Source organism: Saccopteryx leptura, chromosome 4, assembly GCF_036850995.1.
Source record: "Saccopteryx leptura isolate mSacLep1 chromosome 4, mSacLep1_pri_phased_curated, whole genome shotgun sequence".
NCBI lineage: Eukaryota > Metazoa > Chordata > Mammalia > Chiroptera > Emballonuridae > Saccopteryx > Saccopteryx leptura.
Window position 1 is genome coordinate 195115678 of NC_089506.1, and position 16082 is coordinate 195131759.

The window sequence follows — 16082 nt, forward strand, 5'->3', positions numbered from 1 at the left end:
TCCTATCCTTTCTTATACAAGGATTTTAGTCACTGTACATCTTGTGTCTTTAAATAATGTATTAGGAACATTTTCAAGTCTGTAAGTGCTTTTTTAATGAGAGTGTGAAGATTTTAATGGGACTAGATTGCTTTTCATGACATTTCGGAGTGACTTAATTGTAACAATGTTGAGAGTCTGTATTTTAAAGTTTGCTAAGTATGTCTGCTGTGGATTATAGTCAGACACTTAAAAGGATGGATGGATGGATAGTGGAACCAGATAGCTTTTTCCTCACTAACTTTCCTCCAGTATTAGCTCTTTGCAAATATGGTTAAACCAAACCAGGCACAGGTGAGCGTTCTCCCGAACCATTTACTTAAACAGTAGGAACAGAGGCTAATAACTGAGTCTAGTGGGGAAAGTTTCAGAGACAGTTTCTTTAAAACGACTTGGGCAGCAGTGTGTGTCTGAGGGCACTTCCTGTCTCCTTTTACAGAGCCAGGAGGCCAGGCCATCTTCCGTTGTTTATAACATACTCCCATTTAGCCCTCCAACTCTCTTCTCTGTTCACTCACCTCTGTTCAAACATACCTGTCTTGTGTCTCATTATTTCAGACATTTTATGTGTTCCTAAAATATTGTCACTATCAGGTAACAGTTTACATCTCATTGTGAAACTCATGGTGGTGTTTTTTTTTTTTTAATCTTCAAAACAATGGGGTTATTTAGAGGTCTTTTTCTGCACAAATGTTCTTAGGACTCTAGTAGAACCTGTAGCAGACTTCTCAAAATTGTATCAGATGATTAGGCACTTCAACAGCATTCTTAATGTAGGGATTTGTATTAGTTTCCTGGGACTGGGGTTGCTGTAACAAAATACCACACAATGGGTGGCTTAAAGCAACAGAAATACCTTCTCTCACAGTGCTGGAGGCTGGATGCAAATCTGAAAATCAGCTTGTAGACAGTACCATGCTCTCCAAAACCTCTGTAGGGGAGCCCTTCTTTGCTTCTTCCTAGCTGCTGGTGGTTTGTTGGCAGTCTTTGGTAGTCCTTGGTTTGCAGCTGTTTAACTCTAGTCTTTGCCTTTGTCATCACATGGTATTCTTCTAGTGTGTTCACACAGCCAGTTGTCTAATGGCGCCAGGCATAGGGGGTTAGGGGCCTACCCTATTCCAGTAGGACCTCATCTTAAAGAGTTATATCTATGGCAAATCCTGTTTCCAGATAAGGTCACATTCTGAGGTCCTTACGATTAGGATTTCAGTGTATCTTTTTAAAAAAATTAAACTTATAGTTAATAACATATAAGATTCAGGCACAGATTTCTAGAATACGTTCTCTGTATGAGCATTGTGTGCTCATCTCCCAAGGTCTGGTCTCCCTCCATCACCGTATACCCCCTTGACTCCATCTTGCCCCCACCCTGTTGCTCTCTGGTAACCACCAACCTGTTGTCTGTGTCTATGAGTTTATTTTCTGCTTTCTGTTTTGCATTCCATACATGACTGAGCTCATATGGTTCTTGTCCTTTTTTGTCTGACTTATTTCACTTAGCATGATACTCTTGAGATCCATCCATGTTGCCACAAATGGTAATATTTCATCCTTTTTTATGGTTGAGTAATATTCCATTATATGTATGTACTATATTGTCCTTAGCCAATTATTGGTTGAAGGACACTTAAGTTGTTTCATGTCTTAGCTACTGTGAATAGACTGCAACGAATATAGATGTACATATATCTTCATGAATAAGTGTTTTCAAATTTTTCAGGTACCGTGTTTCCCCATGTATAAGACACATCCTTTTTTTGAAAAATTTGGGATCTAAAACCTGGATGTGACTTATACAGTGGTTGTGGCAGTTCAGATACCATAGATGGAACTGCGGATGAGACAATATATGAAGACAGTGATTTGTTATCAGACACGGATGAGGACAAGCTAATGGATGGGAGTTTTGACAGTGATGAGGAGTTGTATGAATTTTATGATGAATGAAAGTTGAGTTCAATAACTTTATGTAATACATTTTCCCCCCAAAATTTCAGGCCCCAAAATTAAGGTGCATCTTATACATGGGAGTGTCTTATACATGTGGAAATATGGTAGATACCCAGAAGTGGGATTACTGGGTCATATGGTAGTTCTGTTCTTAATTTTTTTAAGGAACTCCATACTGTTTTCCACAGAGGCTTTACCAATTTAAATTTCTACTAACAGTGTATGGGAGTTCTCTTTTTGCCACATCTTGTCCAACATTTGTTATTTCTTGTCTTATTGATCGTAGCCATTTTATCAGGTCTGAGGTAGTATCTCATTGTGGTTTTTGATTTGAATTTCCCTTATAGCTGGTGAATTTGAGCATCTTTTTTTCTTTTTAAAATTGATTTTAGAGAGAGAAGAAGGGATAGAGAAACATTGATTTGTTGTCCCATTTATTTATGCATTCAATGGCTGACTCTTGTATGTGCACTGATCAGGAATTGAACCCGTGACCTTGGCATATCATGATGATGCTCTAACTGAACTGCCTAGCCAGGGCCAGAGCATCTTTTTCAATATCTGTTGGTCATTTGTATATCTTCTTGGTGAAAGTATCTGCTCAGATCCTATGCCCAGTTTATAATTGGTTTTTGTTGTTGAGTTGTCTGAGTTCTTCATATATATTGGATATTAGTCCCCTATCAGAGATACTGTTTGCAAGTGTTCTTCTCCCATTTGTTTGGTTGCCTTTTTGTTTTGGTGACGGTTTCCTTGGCTGTGTAGAAGCTTTTTAGTTTGAATGTAGTTTTATTCATTAATTTTCCACATATCTTTTTGGTGGGGACACAATTCAACCCCTAACAGGATCTACTTTATAAAGTACTCAGGGAGGTTCTGATGTAGCCCACAGAGGTTCCAGAGTCTGGTTCCGGTTCTACAGGCACAGAATTCAGGGGGAGCAGTCAAGAAATTGTATACATGACAGAAGTGATTGAAAGAAGAAGAATAAACCCCAAAACATGTACTCACTACCCAGCTGAAGAAATAAAACATTACCAATACATTTGAAGGCTTTGGAAAGCTGAGATGTTTGTTTAGAGCGCAGCTTCTCTTAGGGGTGAGGTCAAGGAGATTCAGGACAGTAATGAGCCTTAGAATTTGACACACACACACACACACATACTCACACTAACACTTTACCCTGAGGTATATTTTTAAGATGATCTAGAAAACTTAGATTTGTGGTAGAATGGGATTTTTAAACTTTTTAATGACAGAATGAAAAGATGCAAGGACAGGTTTAATGCCATTTTCTCGCAGTGTGGTGGTAGAAGAGTCCTCACTCCTCTTTTCTGGGCGATGGTTTCCTGAAAACTATCCCCGGTAATTTTCCGAATCAGCTCAGACCTGTGGCTTACAGAGATTTTTAGTATCACTGTCTTGGATTTTCATGAGCTAGGTGTGTATGTAAGGGAACTATTACTGATTATGCTCCTTACATTCTTATCTCCCTCCTGGGGGTTTTGTGAGGATTAATATCTGCTAGGTGACTTTAAGTTTGCAAAATGCCTTGAGTTCCTTGGGGGAAGTGTTACATAAATGTAAATAAATTATGCAGCACCTGAATTTGGTTGTTCATCATTTTTTATAGTGGGTTTTAATTAAGAACTTAGCGCTGTGTATGTTGGATGGCTGGGGAAAGGCCTTAATCACTCAAAGGTGGTTAAACAAGGAGGCAGGAGTGGCATTTAGGCTAGAACCCACGAAGGAATGATGAACAGGACTTCTTCTGGAAATTGATCATTTTCTTTCTGTTTTGTTTTGTATTTTTCATATAAGGAAGCATTTATTTGAGGTTTAACATGAAGTCATACAAATAAAATTTGTGTAATCACAAATTTACATTGAATCATAACATGACAAAGTAAAAACAAAGAACTAATTGGTGGTATATACTTGGATGGTGAAAAGTTTTTTACAAAATAGCCATCTTAGATCAACAGAAGACCAGTCTTCAGTGTTTTCCTGCAAGGTGGGTTCCTCTAGCAACTCCTCCTGTTCTCCAGTGTATTCCTGTAGTAAGGTGGATAACTGTTTTAGTGACTGCCACCCCCTCGAGTCACCTACCTGTAAGTGCTCTGCCGGCCACGGTAGTCTGCATATCCCTAATTCCCACACTTATACCCTGTGTAATCACAGCTGTTGTAGCCACTGTAGTTTTGATCACCACCATAGGCACTATTGTAATTTCCTTATCCTTGATGATTCTAGTTATTAAACTCTTGGTTCCAGTTTTGGCTCTGACCTCGGCCACGACTGCCTGGTACTGCCTCTGCTACCAGCTGCCACGCCTCTTCCTCCTTTCTGTTCTTGCTGTTGCTGCCTGTATACTTCTTTGGGTTGGGCAGCTTTGATTTCACACTTCCCAGAACCAATTTGATGATACCTGCATTCTAAATTTTTTTTTTATTGGCTCCTTATCTGTATATGTGATAAAACAAAAACCTCTTCTTTCATTTGTTTTTCCATCCATGAGAAATTCAATATTTCCAATCTCTTCAAAGTCTCCAAACTATTTTTAAATTCGTTCCTCAGAAGTAACTGGGCCCAGTCCACTCATAAAAGCCTTTTTTCTGGGGTGTTTCTTCCTTTTTAAAACATTGGCCCTTTTGGGGTCTGTCAATTTGCTGTCCAGTTTGTGTTCCTTCAGTTCCAAAACCTTATCAACACTAGCAGCATCTTTGAAAAGCACAAGTCCAAATCCTCTTGGTCTTCCTATGACTGGATCTGTTTTCATTGTACAGGCTATTACTTCCACAAATTGAGACAAATAGTCTGATCTTTCTTGCCTCCAGTAAGCATTTTACCGCAGTCCTGCTTTTTGCTTGCATTGATCTTTGATCCCTCTGTGAATTCGTCTGTGTTGCTGTACTCATTCATGCCCTCTGTGGTGGCAGAGGTGTCAACTGGGGCAGCTGGGTGCCATCGGGGTCGTGGCAGTGGGGGCTGCAAAGCTTTGTATGGAGCTGGATTCAAATGGTAGTGGAAGAGCGAAATTGGTCGTTTTCCATGGCACTGAGCTGAGCTCTGGGTTAATGTGTCCTCCTATGTGTTTACATGGTGTGGTTAGATAATTAGCCTTATTATTATTATTTTTAAATATATTTCCACTTTGTCTCAGACTTTCAGATACCTTGGACCTCTCTGGTTTTCTTCTGCATCCCAGTCCGATACTCTTATCCACTGTGCCACCGCCTGGTCAGGCTTCTCTGGTTTTCTTGAGTAAGCTTGAAACTTTTTTTTTTTTCCTAAGGAGTTTGTCTTACTCTCTAGGTATTTGGGGAGCAAGGAGGCTTATAACCACATTGACTTCTGGTATGCTATGCTTCTGTAGCTCAAGGAGCTAGGGTCCAGATTACATCCTTCTGCGTGTTACACAGAGCTTTGTGCCTCACTGGGAGACGCTATCCTAGGACCATTGAAGAGTGGAGACAGGAAACTAAACCCCTTGATCTAGTTGTGCCTTGTTGGTTTGCTGTGCTGTCAGTCTCTCATCACTATGCTGATTTTGGCCCTGTTGCTCTGTGAACAGTCGCTTCATCCCCTTTCGTGGTAGACTCCAAACTTGTAACCCTTCTCCTTCATTCCCCGTCTCTCTCAGCACTATTTGTTGCTAAGCAGTAGACATTTGTGAATTACAGAGTTCTTGATGCTATGGAGCTGTCTAGTGGAAGACAGTATTAAAGAAAATAAAAGTCAGAACTAATAGCCAAATAGTTATAATTAGATGAGGGGTGAACAGGATTAGATGAGGGGTGAACAGGATAATCTTAGTTCCTTTCAGAGTATACAGTAAGGGAAACCTAACCCTGTCCTGGCTGTTTTGAAGAGTAACACTTTGGCAAAATCCTGGGAGGATCACTGGGAATTAGCAAGGAAGGTGAAAGAACAGGGAACATTGTCTTCTAAGACATATACCATGGCCTGACCAGGTGGTGGCGCAGTGGATAGAGTGTCGGACTGGGATGCCGAGGACCCGGGTTCGAGACCTTGAGATTGCCAGCTTGAGCGCTGGCTCATCTGGTTTGAGCAAAGCTCACCAGCTTGGATTCAGGGTCGCTGGCTTGAGCAAGATGTTCACTCGGTCTGCTGAAGGCCCACGGTTAAGGCACATATGAGAAAGCAGTCAATGAACAACTAAGAATTGATGCTTCTCATCTCTCCCTTCCTGTCTGTCTGTTTCTGTCTATCCCTCTCTCTGACTCAATCTCTGTCTCTGTAAAAATAAAAAAAAGAAAAAGAAGTATACCATGAAACTATTTTTCCTGTTCCTTTCTGTGCCCTTTTCCTTGACCACACAGTCTCACATGGGGGCACAGTTTTCAGCCATCCACGGCGGGCCAGTTGACTGCCCTTGGGTGGTTGGAGGTCGGGGTCTATAGGAAAGGGGTAGGAGTTGAAGTTGAATTCAAGTAAGACCAGTGTTTTTCAATCGCCAGTATGCGAACCGCTGTCAGTCTCCACCGGGAATTTTGAAATGATCTTTGGGTCTGTAATCTTCATGCACCATCAGGGTGGTTAAATCTTTTGCTGACCAGCACAAAATTTCTGGTGGACCAGCAGTCGAAAACCACTGAATTAGACAACAGAAGACACAGATTTGTTTCACTGGGGTGATTAACTCATTAAATTGGACTCTTGACATACCATTTCTCTAAATTGTGCTGTGGTAACCTTTTTAAAGTCTAAGGCTATCTATAGACCCTTGAGTGTCTGCAGTGGGTTAGGGGCTTTGGGAAAGTTATACTCGCTGAAGGAAGCCCTTCTCTTCACTCTCTTTATCTGTAAGAGATAACGAAGTGTTAATATAGCTTATGTTTTTGGACATAATTGCTCAAACTTAAGACATTCAAATCACTAGGAGCCTGTTAAAAATGCACTTTTCACAGCTTCTTTTTATCCCAGCCCTGCTGACTTGGAAGCTCATGGCATGGCTAGGACCCCTGGCCGTTGTCCAGTCCTCTGTGGAGAGCCCTGCTGGCGTGGATTGCCAGTGGGTCATTCAGAGCTTAAAGAGGAGGACCTGCGCCGTTTTAGCTTGATCAGGACCCTGCCTGATTTCTCACCATCTTTTACCACTAGTACCAACGACCTAATTTGCAGGGCCCAAGGCAAGTTGAATATACAGAACCCCTTATTAGAAAACTGAGAAGGTCAAGAGGGTGACAGAAGAGCATTGAACCACGCGTGGGTGTTTCTGGGCGCTGGGCCCTGGAAGACTGACCGCACAAGTAGCCAGTCCAGGACGCTCCGCTCCCCACTTCTGCTCGCCTTGTCCCGTGTGCACCACACTGTTCTCTGCCTTTGTTTCCTGCATCGCACTGTGTGGAATGCTGGGTGTCATCGCTTCTGTCTCACCTGGCCTTCCCTCAGTTTCTTCACATACTGTCTTAGATTCCTGTGCCCCAAGACTGTGTCCTTTGAGGGCCCATTCTCTCTCCTCCTTATAACCCCTGCCATTAGCTGGGGCTCTGCTGCTGTCTCCTCATGAGTTTGCTGAGTAAAGTATTTTAACCTGAATGCTTTTCTCAGAACCTAAGTAGGTTACGAACACTCTGGGGACACACATTTGGTTCGGGGTGTGGTGTGGGAGGCAGTGTGACCCCGGCAGTGTCATGCAACGGGCCAGGGCTGCCTGGGCATGACTGGTATGAATCTGCATGAGGAACAGGTCCTGAGACACACGTAGGGTGTTTCTGGCAAGTTGTGTATCCTCTGTGGTTAACGCCTCTGGTAGCTACCCTTCGTCTGATAACCAGTGTTTCCTTTCTGGATCTCTCAGTGACCTCCTGAGATCCTGGGAACAACAGCTTTTTCTTAAGCCACTTCAGTTCAAAAGTGCTATTAGCAGAACCTGAGGAAATACTTCTTTTTTTTTTTTTTTTTTGTATTTTTCTAAAGTGAGAAGCAGGGAGGCAGTCAGACAGGCTCCCACATGCACCAACCAGGATCCACTCGGCATGCCCATCAGGGGGCAATGCGCTGCCCATCTGGGGCATTGCTCCATTGCAACTGGAGCCATTCTAGCGCCTGAGGTGGAGGCCATGGAGCCATCCTCAGTGCCTGGGTCAACTTTGCTCCAATGGAGCCTTGGCTGCGGGAGGAAAAGAGAGAGATAGAGAGAAAGGAGAGGGGGAAGGGTGGAGAAGCAGATGGGCACTTCTCCTGTGTGCTCTGATAGGGAATCAAACCCGGGACTTCCACACGCCAGGCTGATGCTCTAGCGCTGAGCCAACTGACCAGGGCCAAGGAAATATTTCTTGATAGTGGAAGGTGTCCCCTTTTGCTTAGTTGTTAATATTTGAAACCAGACATTCTGGATTGTTTGAGCTAGGGTGTTCTGGAGAATTCCTCAAAGCTGGAGGCATTTGGTAAATGCAGTCATGGTTCTGTAGGTGGAGAATCAGGCTCTACGCTTAGCAAGGACTCACTGGTCTTGTCCTGAGATAATCAGAAATAGCTATGAATTTGGACAAGAGGTCTGTGACACCACTTCATCTTACAGAGGGATGGACAGCTATTAAGTTCAGAGAAGTTAAACAGCATAGTCAAGCTTGATTCAGCTATTTAGTGCCTGAGTTGGCGCTGGAATCTGCAATGGCTACTCCTTCTGAGGCCTCAGTCAATATTTATTCTAAGATTGTTCTGTTCTTACTTTGAGGGTTATCATCTGGCCTTAAGCTGATGGAGTTAATGAAATATGTTACTTCCCCTTTGACATTAAGCTGAGGAGCTAAAGTGGTCAGGTTGTCTAAAACAGTGCCGTCCATTTGAAATATGTTGAGCCATACAAGCTGCATTGAAATAAGTTAAAAGAAACAGGTTAAATTAAATTTAATAATTTATTTAACCCCATATATCAAAAAATTTAATCATTTCACCATATCAATACAGAAATATCAGTGAGATAATAACTGTTTCTTTCCAGTATAGCTGGAATATATTCAATTTTTATTTCCCTTTCTAGGTAGCTCAACCCATACTAGTTAACGTACGAGCTTGGTGATGGGTGTGACGAGACACATTTGGGGTGTAGGCTAACTTACTGTTTCAGTGTGCCGGTGGAAGGGATTAGGCGGACTTGCAATATTCCAGTGTGGGTTTGCTGTGGACCTTCGTCTCTGTGCTGGGCGTCTGGCGAGAGTGCTCGCAGCCTCTCAGGGGACATAAATCACCTTACACAAAGACTTGGCTGCCAGTCGAGGAGAATCTCTTTGCTGTTGCCTCAGTCTTGGCTTTGACCCCCTGTCAACACAGAGTTGGGTGCTGAGTTAGTACCTTGCTCTTCTTACAGGGAATTAAGAAGGAAGGTGTGGCTTTTTAAGTAAAATCACTAATCAACATGTGAAATCATCTTGTGAAGAGTAATTAAAATCTAAGCAAAAAGTAGGCAGTATAATAATTTCTTAGCCTCTAGGTAGATTGCGGAAACTAGCAAATTAAAGCAGCAAAAGTCCCATATTGGCAGGCAGGTCTGCCACTGATTTCTAGATAAAGACTAATATATATTTGGTCTTAAGAGTGTGATTTGAATGGAAGTTCTTTTTTAATTTTTAAGATCACTGCTCAAAGTCCACTGACAGAATACAGGGAGACAGCCTTGATTAAATTAGGCCAGATTGGATTAAATCGAATGGTTAAAGCCTTTGGAGCCTCTATCTTGTAGGAGACACCATAATGACCTTCATTGCTTCCCTAAATCCTATTAGGTAAGGTAATCTTATTGAAGAACTCAGGTCTGCACAATGCAGCATTGCCCCTTATCTCTGTGGTGTTGTCTGGCCCTTAAGGTGAGCTCTGACAGGTAAGAACTTCCTTGAGATAGGTTGGTTATGTTGGTTTGGGGCAAGTTATTCTAAATTAGTTGAAAATACATACCTGCAGTTGGTAGAGGGAGCATACCACACAAAGAAATAATCTGTCTCCTGGCTGCCCTTTGGCTTGGTGGCTTGTAGGATCTCTGCCAGGGATTTTTATTATTTTAGCCCTGGTTCAGGGAAAGAGTCAGGAGAGATGTGTGTAAATAGTTGTAAAATCGGCTGCTCTGTTCTCGCGGCAGGTGTGGGGGCGGTTGGATGGGTGGAAGCTTTATTTTTAAGCTTTGTGAAATCCTCTCTTACAGCCCATATTCATTTTAGAGAGGGTATCATTAAGAATCGTATGCTGAGTCTATAATACAGTGAGACACTGTTAGATGTTGGGAGCAGTATAAAGAGTTTTGGAGCTTGGGAGCTGGAGCCATCTTTATCTGTGATTTCCTGGGCATGTTTCTAGTTTTATTATAAGTGTGAGTTTGCTTTTGCCTGTTTCTACAGTGACCATATTTTTGTGAAACAAAACATTCATTTTTTTTTTCTACATGATTTTTCTCATTTGTGAATTTATGGAAAGGTGAAGTTTTATTAAAAGCATATTAATTACGTCTACTTTTGTTGTAGATTTAATGTCTTTAGAAGAAAAGAAAAATAAGAAATTGGCACTGTCCAGTTCTGAATGTATGCTTACTGTATTCACAAGGAAGATGGGAGGAGTTGTGGAGCAAAATAGTAACTGTGATGTAGGTCATTGCTAAAGGCAGGCTACTTAGACATGGGCAACTTTGACCCCTCCGGGATCAATACATACTGGATCCTCAGCCAGGAGCTGAGCACCTACCACTCAGATTCTGTGACTAACTGGTTCACCAGCAAGAAGTGAGGCATCTGAGGGTGCATCTGATTAGTGGTGGTAAACATGAGAAGAGTCCTGCATCCAAGGGGCTGAGGTGGCCTCTGGCCTGGGGGCTTTCAGTGCTGTCGTGGAGTGGGGACTTCTTTCTTGATAGAGTTCTAGGGGACTTGTAGCTCTTAATTTATTCTCCCCCGTGGGCTCTGCCCATTCTTAGGCCAAGAAATGAGTTAAGCTTAGTTCTTTATTTAACCTTTCTGGTGGGGCAGCCCTGCATCTGTGTCCTTTCCCCAAAGGCTGAGGTGAATTTCAGGTGAGGGGGCCAGATGTGGAGTCTGAAGAAACGGTTGTGATAGATGAATGGTTTTGATTTGCTTTCAGGACGAAAAGTACAACTAACCCTTTGGATGAAGATAATATCTCTCTCCAGCCCTCCTCTGTATCAAGTGTGCAGTGTTCTCTTCCTGTATAGCACTTGTGTTTTCAAGAGCGAGGGTCATTGACAGAACACTTCTCACTCTTGAGTTTCAGAGCACAGCAGAGTGCACACGTCTGAAGCAAGAGATGTCATTTTCTCTAAGTGTACTAAGAAATTACTTGAATGCTCCGTATGTGCATGCACATGCTTACACAATAGTGGTTTTTTTTTTAATTTTCCCATGCTCCTTGGGGAGGAATAGCTCCCTTTTTACTTCTGCTAATTCTTGATTACTCACTTCCCCGGGTTACCTTTGTTGGGCAACAGCTGCTGGAAGAATGCGTGCTCACATGGTCCCCGTGAACTTGACTCCCGCGGCCCTCCGACCAGAGTCTCTCCTGGCCTGCCCGCTCTGGCCCAGCCCAGCTTTGTCCCCCTCTGTGAAGGCCACCTTCTTGCTTTCACTTACTGTTTCTCCTGAGGCAGTTCCAGATTGGAAGAGGCTGGGGAGGGAATTTCAAGAAGGAGAAAATTGGATCTGGTTAGGAGAAATTTATAAAACTTCTGTATTGTGTGCTAATAGTTCTCAGATGCTTTGGGATCACAATAGGAGACGCTGGTCTGGGAACTTTGAGAGCGGCTCTGACCATCTGTTAGACAGCCCTGCCTGCTTTTTCTTCCTGCCCCATCTCTGCTCGCCCCACTCAGTTTGCCTGGAGAGCCCCAGTCTTTATAAGCCCTCTGCTTCTCTTTTCAAGTCTTCTTGATTTGCTTCCCACCCCAGCTGCTCCCAGTCTTGCTTGGGCTAGCCTCCAGTCGTGCTGGGTCCCTTTGGGATGGAGGAGAGCTGTCCTCCTCCCTGTCGTTTGTTGGCGTGCCCAGGGGGAAGGAGGGCACCACAGACCCTTTCATGTTCTGCCCCAGAGTTTCACAGGAAGCAATAATTATGCCTAACGCTTACGGATTACTTAAAATGTGCCCAGCACTGTGACAAGCACTCGATGTGGATTTTGTCTTTTAATACTCCAGTGAGCCCAATAAAGTGTATGTGCTGTCACTGTCTTCATTTTACAGACAGGAAGCTGATGCCTAGAGAGGTTCAGGAACGTGTGCCTGTGTACGCCTCTGGAGTCAGGTGATGGGCTCGAGACTCCAGTTCCAGGGCTCATGTCCAGCTGGCTCCTCAGGGAAAGGCTGGGAGTGTACAGTCAGCAGAGCTGTGCTCATGGTAGCTTTTCTTGTCTGGGATGTCTCCTTTTTTACATTTACTTCAACTCTTATGGTCTTTATATTTTCAGTTAACTCACTAACTGGGGTGTTTTGATTTGTTCTTTGATGATGCTAACTGTGTGTTTTAAAAGAACCGGAAAGAAAAGTGTTAGAGGTGGGCTTTATAAACTGTGCAGTCAGATAAGAGGACTCCTGACAAGGAAATAAGGCCATAAGTGCTCATGCTTTGGAAAGGTGAATTGGTGGAGGTTGTGTTTACGCGGTTATTTGTGTTCCTGTCATAGTAATCCGTGAGTACCCGTGGCCACAGGCATTGCGAGTGTTGTCCTGTGGTCCCATCAAACAAGGCTCTTTGGAGCCGGCACCGGTGGGTGCCCCTGAATCACAGGAGGGAAGTTTGCTGGCCGTTTGGCACTTCACAGCCCAGTAATTAGAAAGTATAAAACAATAATACAGACACGAAGCAAATCCTCCAGTTACTGAAGAAAAAAAAATCTACAATCCTGCTCTGTGCTGAGTGCAGAATCACAACCGGCTGCTTTTACACAACAAAGCAAACGCTTCAGGGTCTTGGCAGCTGTTTTATACATAGAAAAAGCTCTAGGCTCTATTAATTTTGGGGCTGTCAATTTTTAAAAAAAACAAACTGAAAACAGCAATTGCCTGACTTTCTTGTTTTTCATTAATTTACTGCAGTGGCTCTCAAATTATTCTTTCTAGATCAGAAGTGTCAGCATCATCTGGGAACTTGCTGGAAATGCAGGCTTTTATGGGCCCCGCCCCAGACCTACTGAAACAGATACTCTGGGTATGGGGCTCAGCAGTTCAGGTTCTGACGTGTCCTCCCGGTGATTCTGATGCACACTAAAGTTTGAGAAACACTGGGGAGTGGGTAGAGGAATTTGGGGGGTGGGGGGTGGAGTCCTGTTTTGGCCCTTACCCAAAGGTGAGCATTGGGCTTTTCTTTTTTTCTTTTTTCTCTTTTTTTGTATTTTTCTGAAGCTGGAAACAGGGAGAGACAGTCAGACAGACTCCCGCATGCGCCCGACCGGGATCCACTCGGCACGCCCACCAGGGGCGATGCTCTGCCCACCAGGGGGCGATGCTCTGCCCCTCCGGGGCGTCGCTCTGCCGTGACCAGAGCCACTCTAGCGCCTGGGGCAGAGGCCAAGGAGCCATCCCCAGCGCCCGGGCCATCTTTGCTCCAATGGAGCCTTGGCTGCGGGAGGGGAAGAGAGAGACAGAGAGGAAGGAGGGGGGGGGGGTGGAAAAGCAAATGGGCGCTTCTCCTATGTGCCCTGGCCGGGAATCGAACCTGGGTCCCCTGCACGCCAGGCCGACGCTCTACCGCTGAGCCAACCGGCCAGGGCCAGCATTGGGCTTTTCTGACCAGAGATGGAGTGGTTTACCTGACGTGTGACATTGATAGTGTATATTGAAGGCCCCTGCTATGGGGGGGGGTGTGTGTTAGGAAAGGAGCTGTGCATTTGGCGGGGGGGGCTGGTGGGGAGAGGGGGCTTGGACTGTGGCTTACAGTAATAACTGGGTCCGTCAGCTTTGACAGACCGAGATAGTACTGCACAGAGGGGAGGAGACGTGGAGAGGAGAAAGACACAAGACCACCTTATTTCTCAAGTGGAGTCTTGGTGCTGCTGATGTCATGTGCTCATCAGTGTTAAGAACTGTCAGTTAAAACTAAGTTCACGCGGCAGTGGTGTGGCGGCAGGATAGATTTCTTCTTTTCTCCGTCTGTTCCCCCTGTTTCAACTTCTCTGCCTCCAGCTATCTTGGCCGATGGGATTGGTTGAATAATTTTCCTGGGATCTCCTGACATATGGCTCCTCAGCCTTTTCCCCACGTGTGGTGACCGTAGCAGTGACACAGGTTCACTTCAGAGCCACTCGAAGTCCTTGTGCAGCTGGCCGTGAGGTCTCTTGGAAAGGCCTGCTGGGACTCCACGTGCCACCGGAGTGGAAGGCATCCCTCGGTGGTGTCGCCGCTCAGGCTTGGGCTCCTGCAACAGGTCAGTGGACAGTCTGTCAGCCGAGGACAACACCTGATAGAAACAGAAATCCCGTCCTGCAGTCTCTGGGTTTTTATCCAGAGTTACTGATTTTGCTCATATTTTAAAATTTATTTTGCCCACGTTTTTTTTTTTTTCCCCCCTGCTTCTTAGATTGTTGAGTTTTCTTGTTCTGTATAAAACAAGGCACAGGACCTGTTGTAGCCTATTCTTTGAATCACCTAACCTAGCAGGGGAAAGCCTGAGAACAGAGGTGAATGAGATGTAGCCCCTGTCCTCCCTCACCTGGGGGAGGCTGAAACTTTTTTTTGGGGGGGGAAGACGCTAAGGAAAAAAACCGCCTAGATATCGGGTTCACTGCATTCCCTCTGTGGGCTCAAGTGGGAGAACTTGCTTGGACACCTGAACTTGAGTTTGGGTCAGAAACCCAGCATCGGGCTTGCTTTCTTTCTTTCTTTCTTTCTTTCTTTCTTTCTTTCTTTCTTTCTTTCTTTCTTTCTTTCTTTCTTTCTCTCTCTCTCTCTCTCTCTCTCTCTCTCTCTTCCTTTCCTTTCTTTTCCTTTTCCTTTTCCTTTTCCTTTTCCTTTTCCTTTTCCTTTTCCTTTTCCTTTTCCTTTTCCTTTTCCTTTTCCTTTTCCTTTTCCTTTTCCTTTCCTTTCCTTTCCTTTCCGAGAAAAGATTTTATTACCAAAAGTGCATCAGATAAAGGAACCATCAAAGCTTGTGAAGATACCAGAAAGTAGAAGTTGACTGTCACCTCGAAGAAGGTCTTTGCTATTCCATGAAATCTTGGATCCTTCAGACATCCAAGGAAGCAAGTTAGTTGCCAACACATCTGGAATTCTGGCAGCAACTGCAACTGTGTGGGCCATTCGTCACTGGGAGGGTTTATTTTGTGTTTTACTTTATTCTAAGGGATTTGTGGCCTCTTGGCTCTTAGCAGGTGGTAGTTGCTGGTTCTCCAGCCATGTGACGGTTAGGGCTCCTGGAGAAACCAGAGGCTCACGCCAGAGTGTTTGCCTTCCTGGAGTCAGGAAAGGCAGTCCTTCTGCCAGAGGAGTGGGCGGGGCCCAGCCGCAGATTTTCATGTGCGGTGTAGCCCTTCTGTATCTGGACAGGAAGGCTGGCACCCACTGCCCTCCCAGCCTGCCTGCGCTTCATCTTGCTTTAATTAAATACCCAGCTGATGATGTCAGCCTGGCTCCTGGCTCCCCCAGCTTCCCTCTTGGAACAAAACATCCGGGCAGACAGTTGTGACAATTAAAGTCTTAAGACCCAAGCTTTGTTTGTTCTGATGTAATTAGAATAAATCTGCCTAAACACCTCCAAATGCAGATAAAACCTAGTGCTGATGAGAGGTGACTGTCTAATAAACCTGATTTGATTAGGCAGAACCAGTGGGGTGCAGGCAGATATTCGAGACTCTGGCCAACCTGATTATTTCTTTGGTTTTTCATTTGGGGGGAAAAAACCTGTTTGATTCTTTCTTATCACAGGGTATTTGAAAACTATTACTTGTGACAACCGAAGGACTTAGGTGAAATAAACGGCGAGACCCGTGGACTTGCCCTTCAGAGTCTCAGTCTGCCACCACCTGGGACACGCTTGCTTCCTGGCAGATCAATGGGAATGGATTTTACCCGAGGTCCTGGCCTGGAATGCTAATTAAAAAGGACATTCTAAAACACACCCAGGCATATTCTGATAAAGTCT

At 44.3% G+C, this 16082-nt stretch overlaps 1 protein-coding gene and 1 pseudogene across 3 annotated transcripts in view; one reads left to right on the forward strand and one right to left on the reverse strand.

Annotated features, from left to right (window-relative positions):
• The window catches only part of AUTS2 (activator of transcription and developmental regulator AUTS2), a 1175598-nt gene that overhangs the window by 45482 nt on the left and 1114034 nt on the right, over positions 1 to 16082 (forward strand). The gene's annotated exons all lie outside the window — the stretch shown is intronic.
• LOC136403351 (heterogeneous nuclear ribonucleoprotein D-like pseudogene) lies at positions 4137 to 7375 on the reverse strand (annotated as a pseudogene).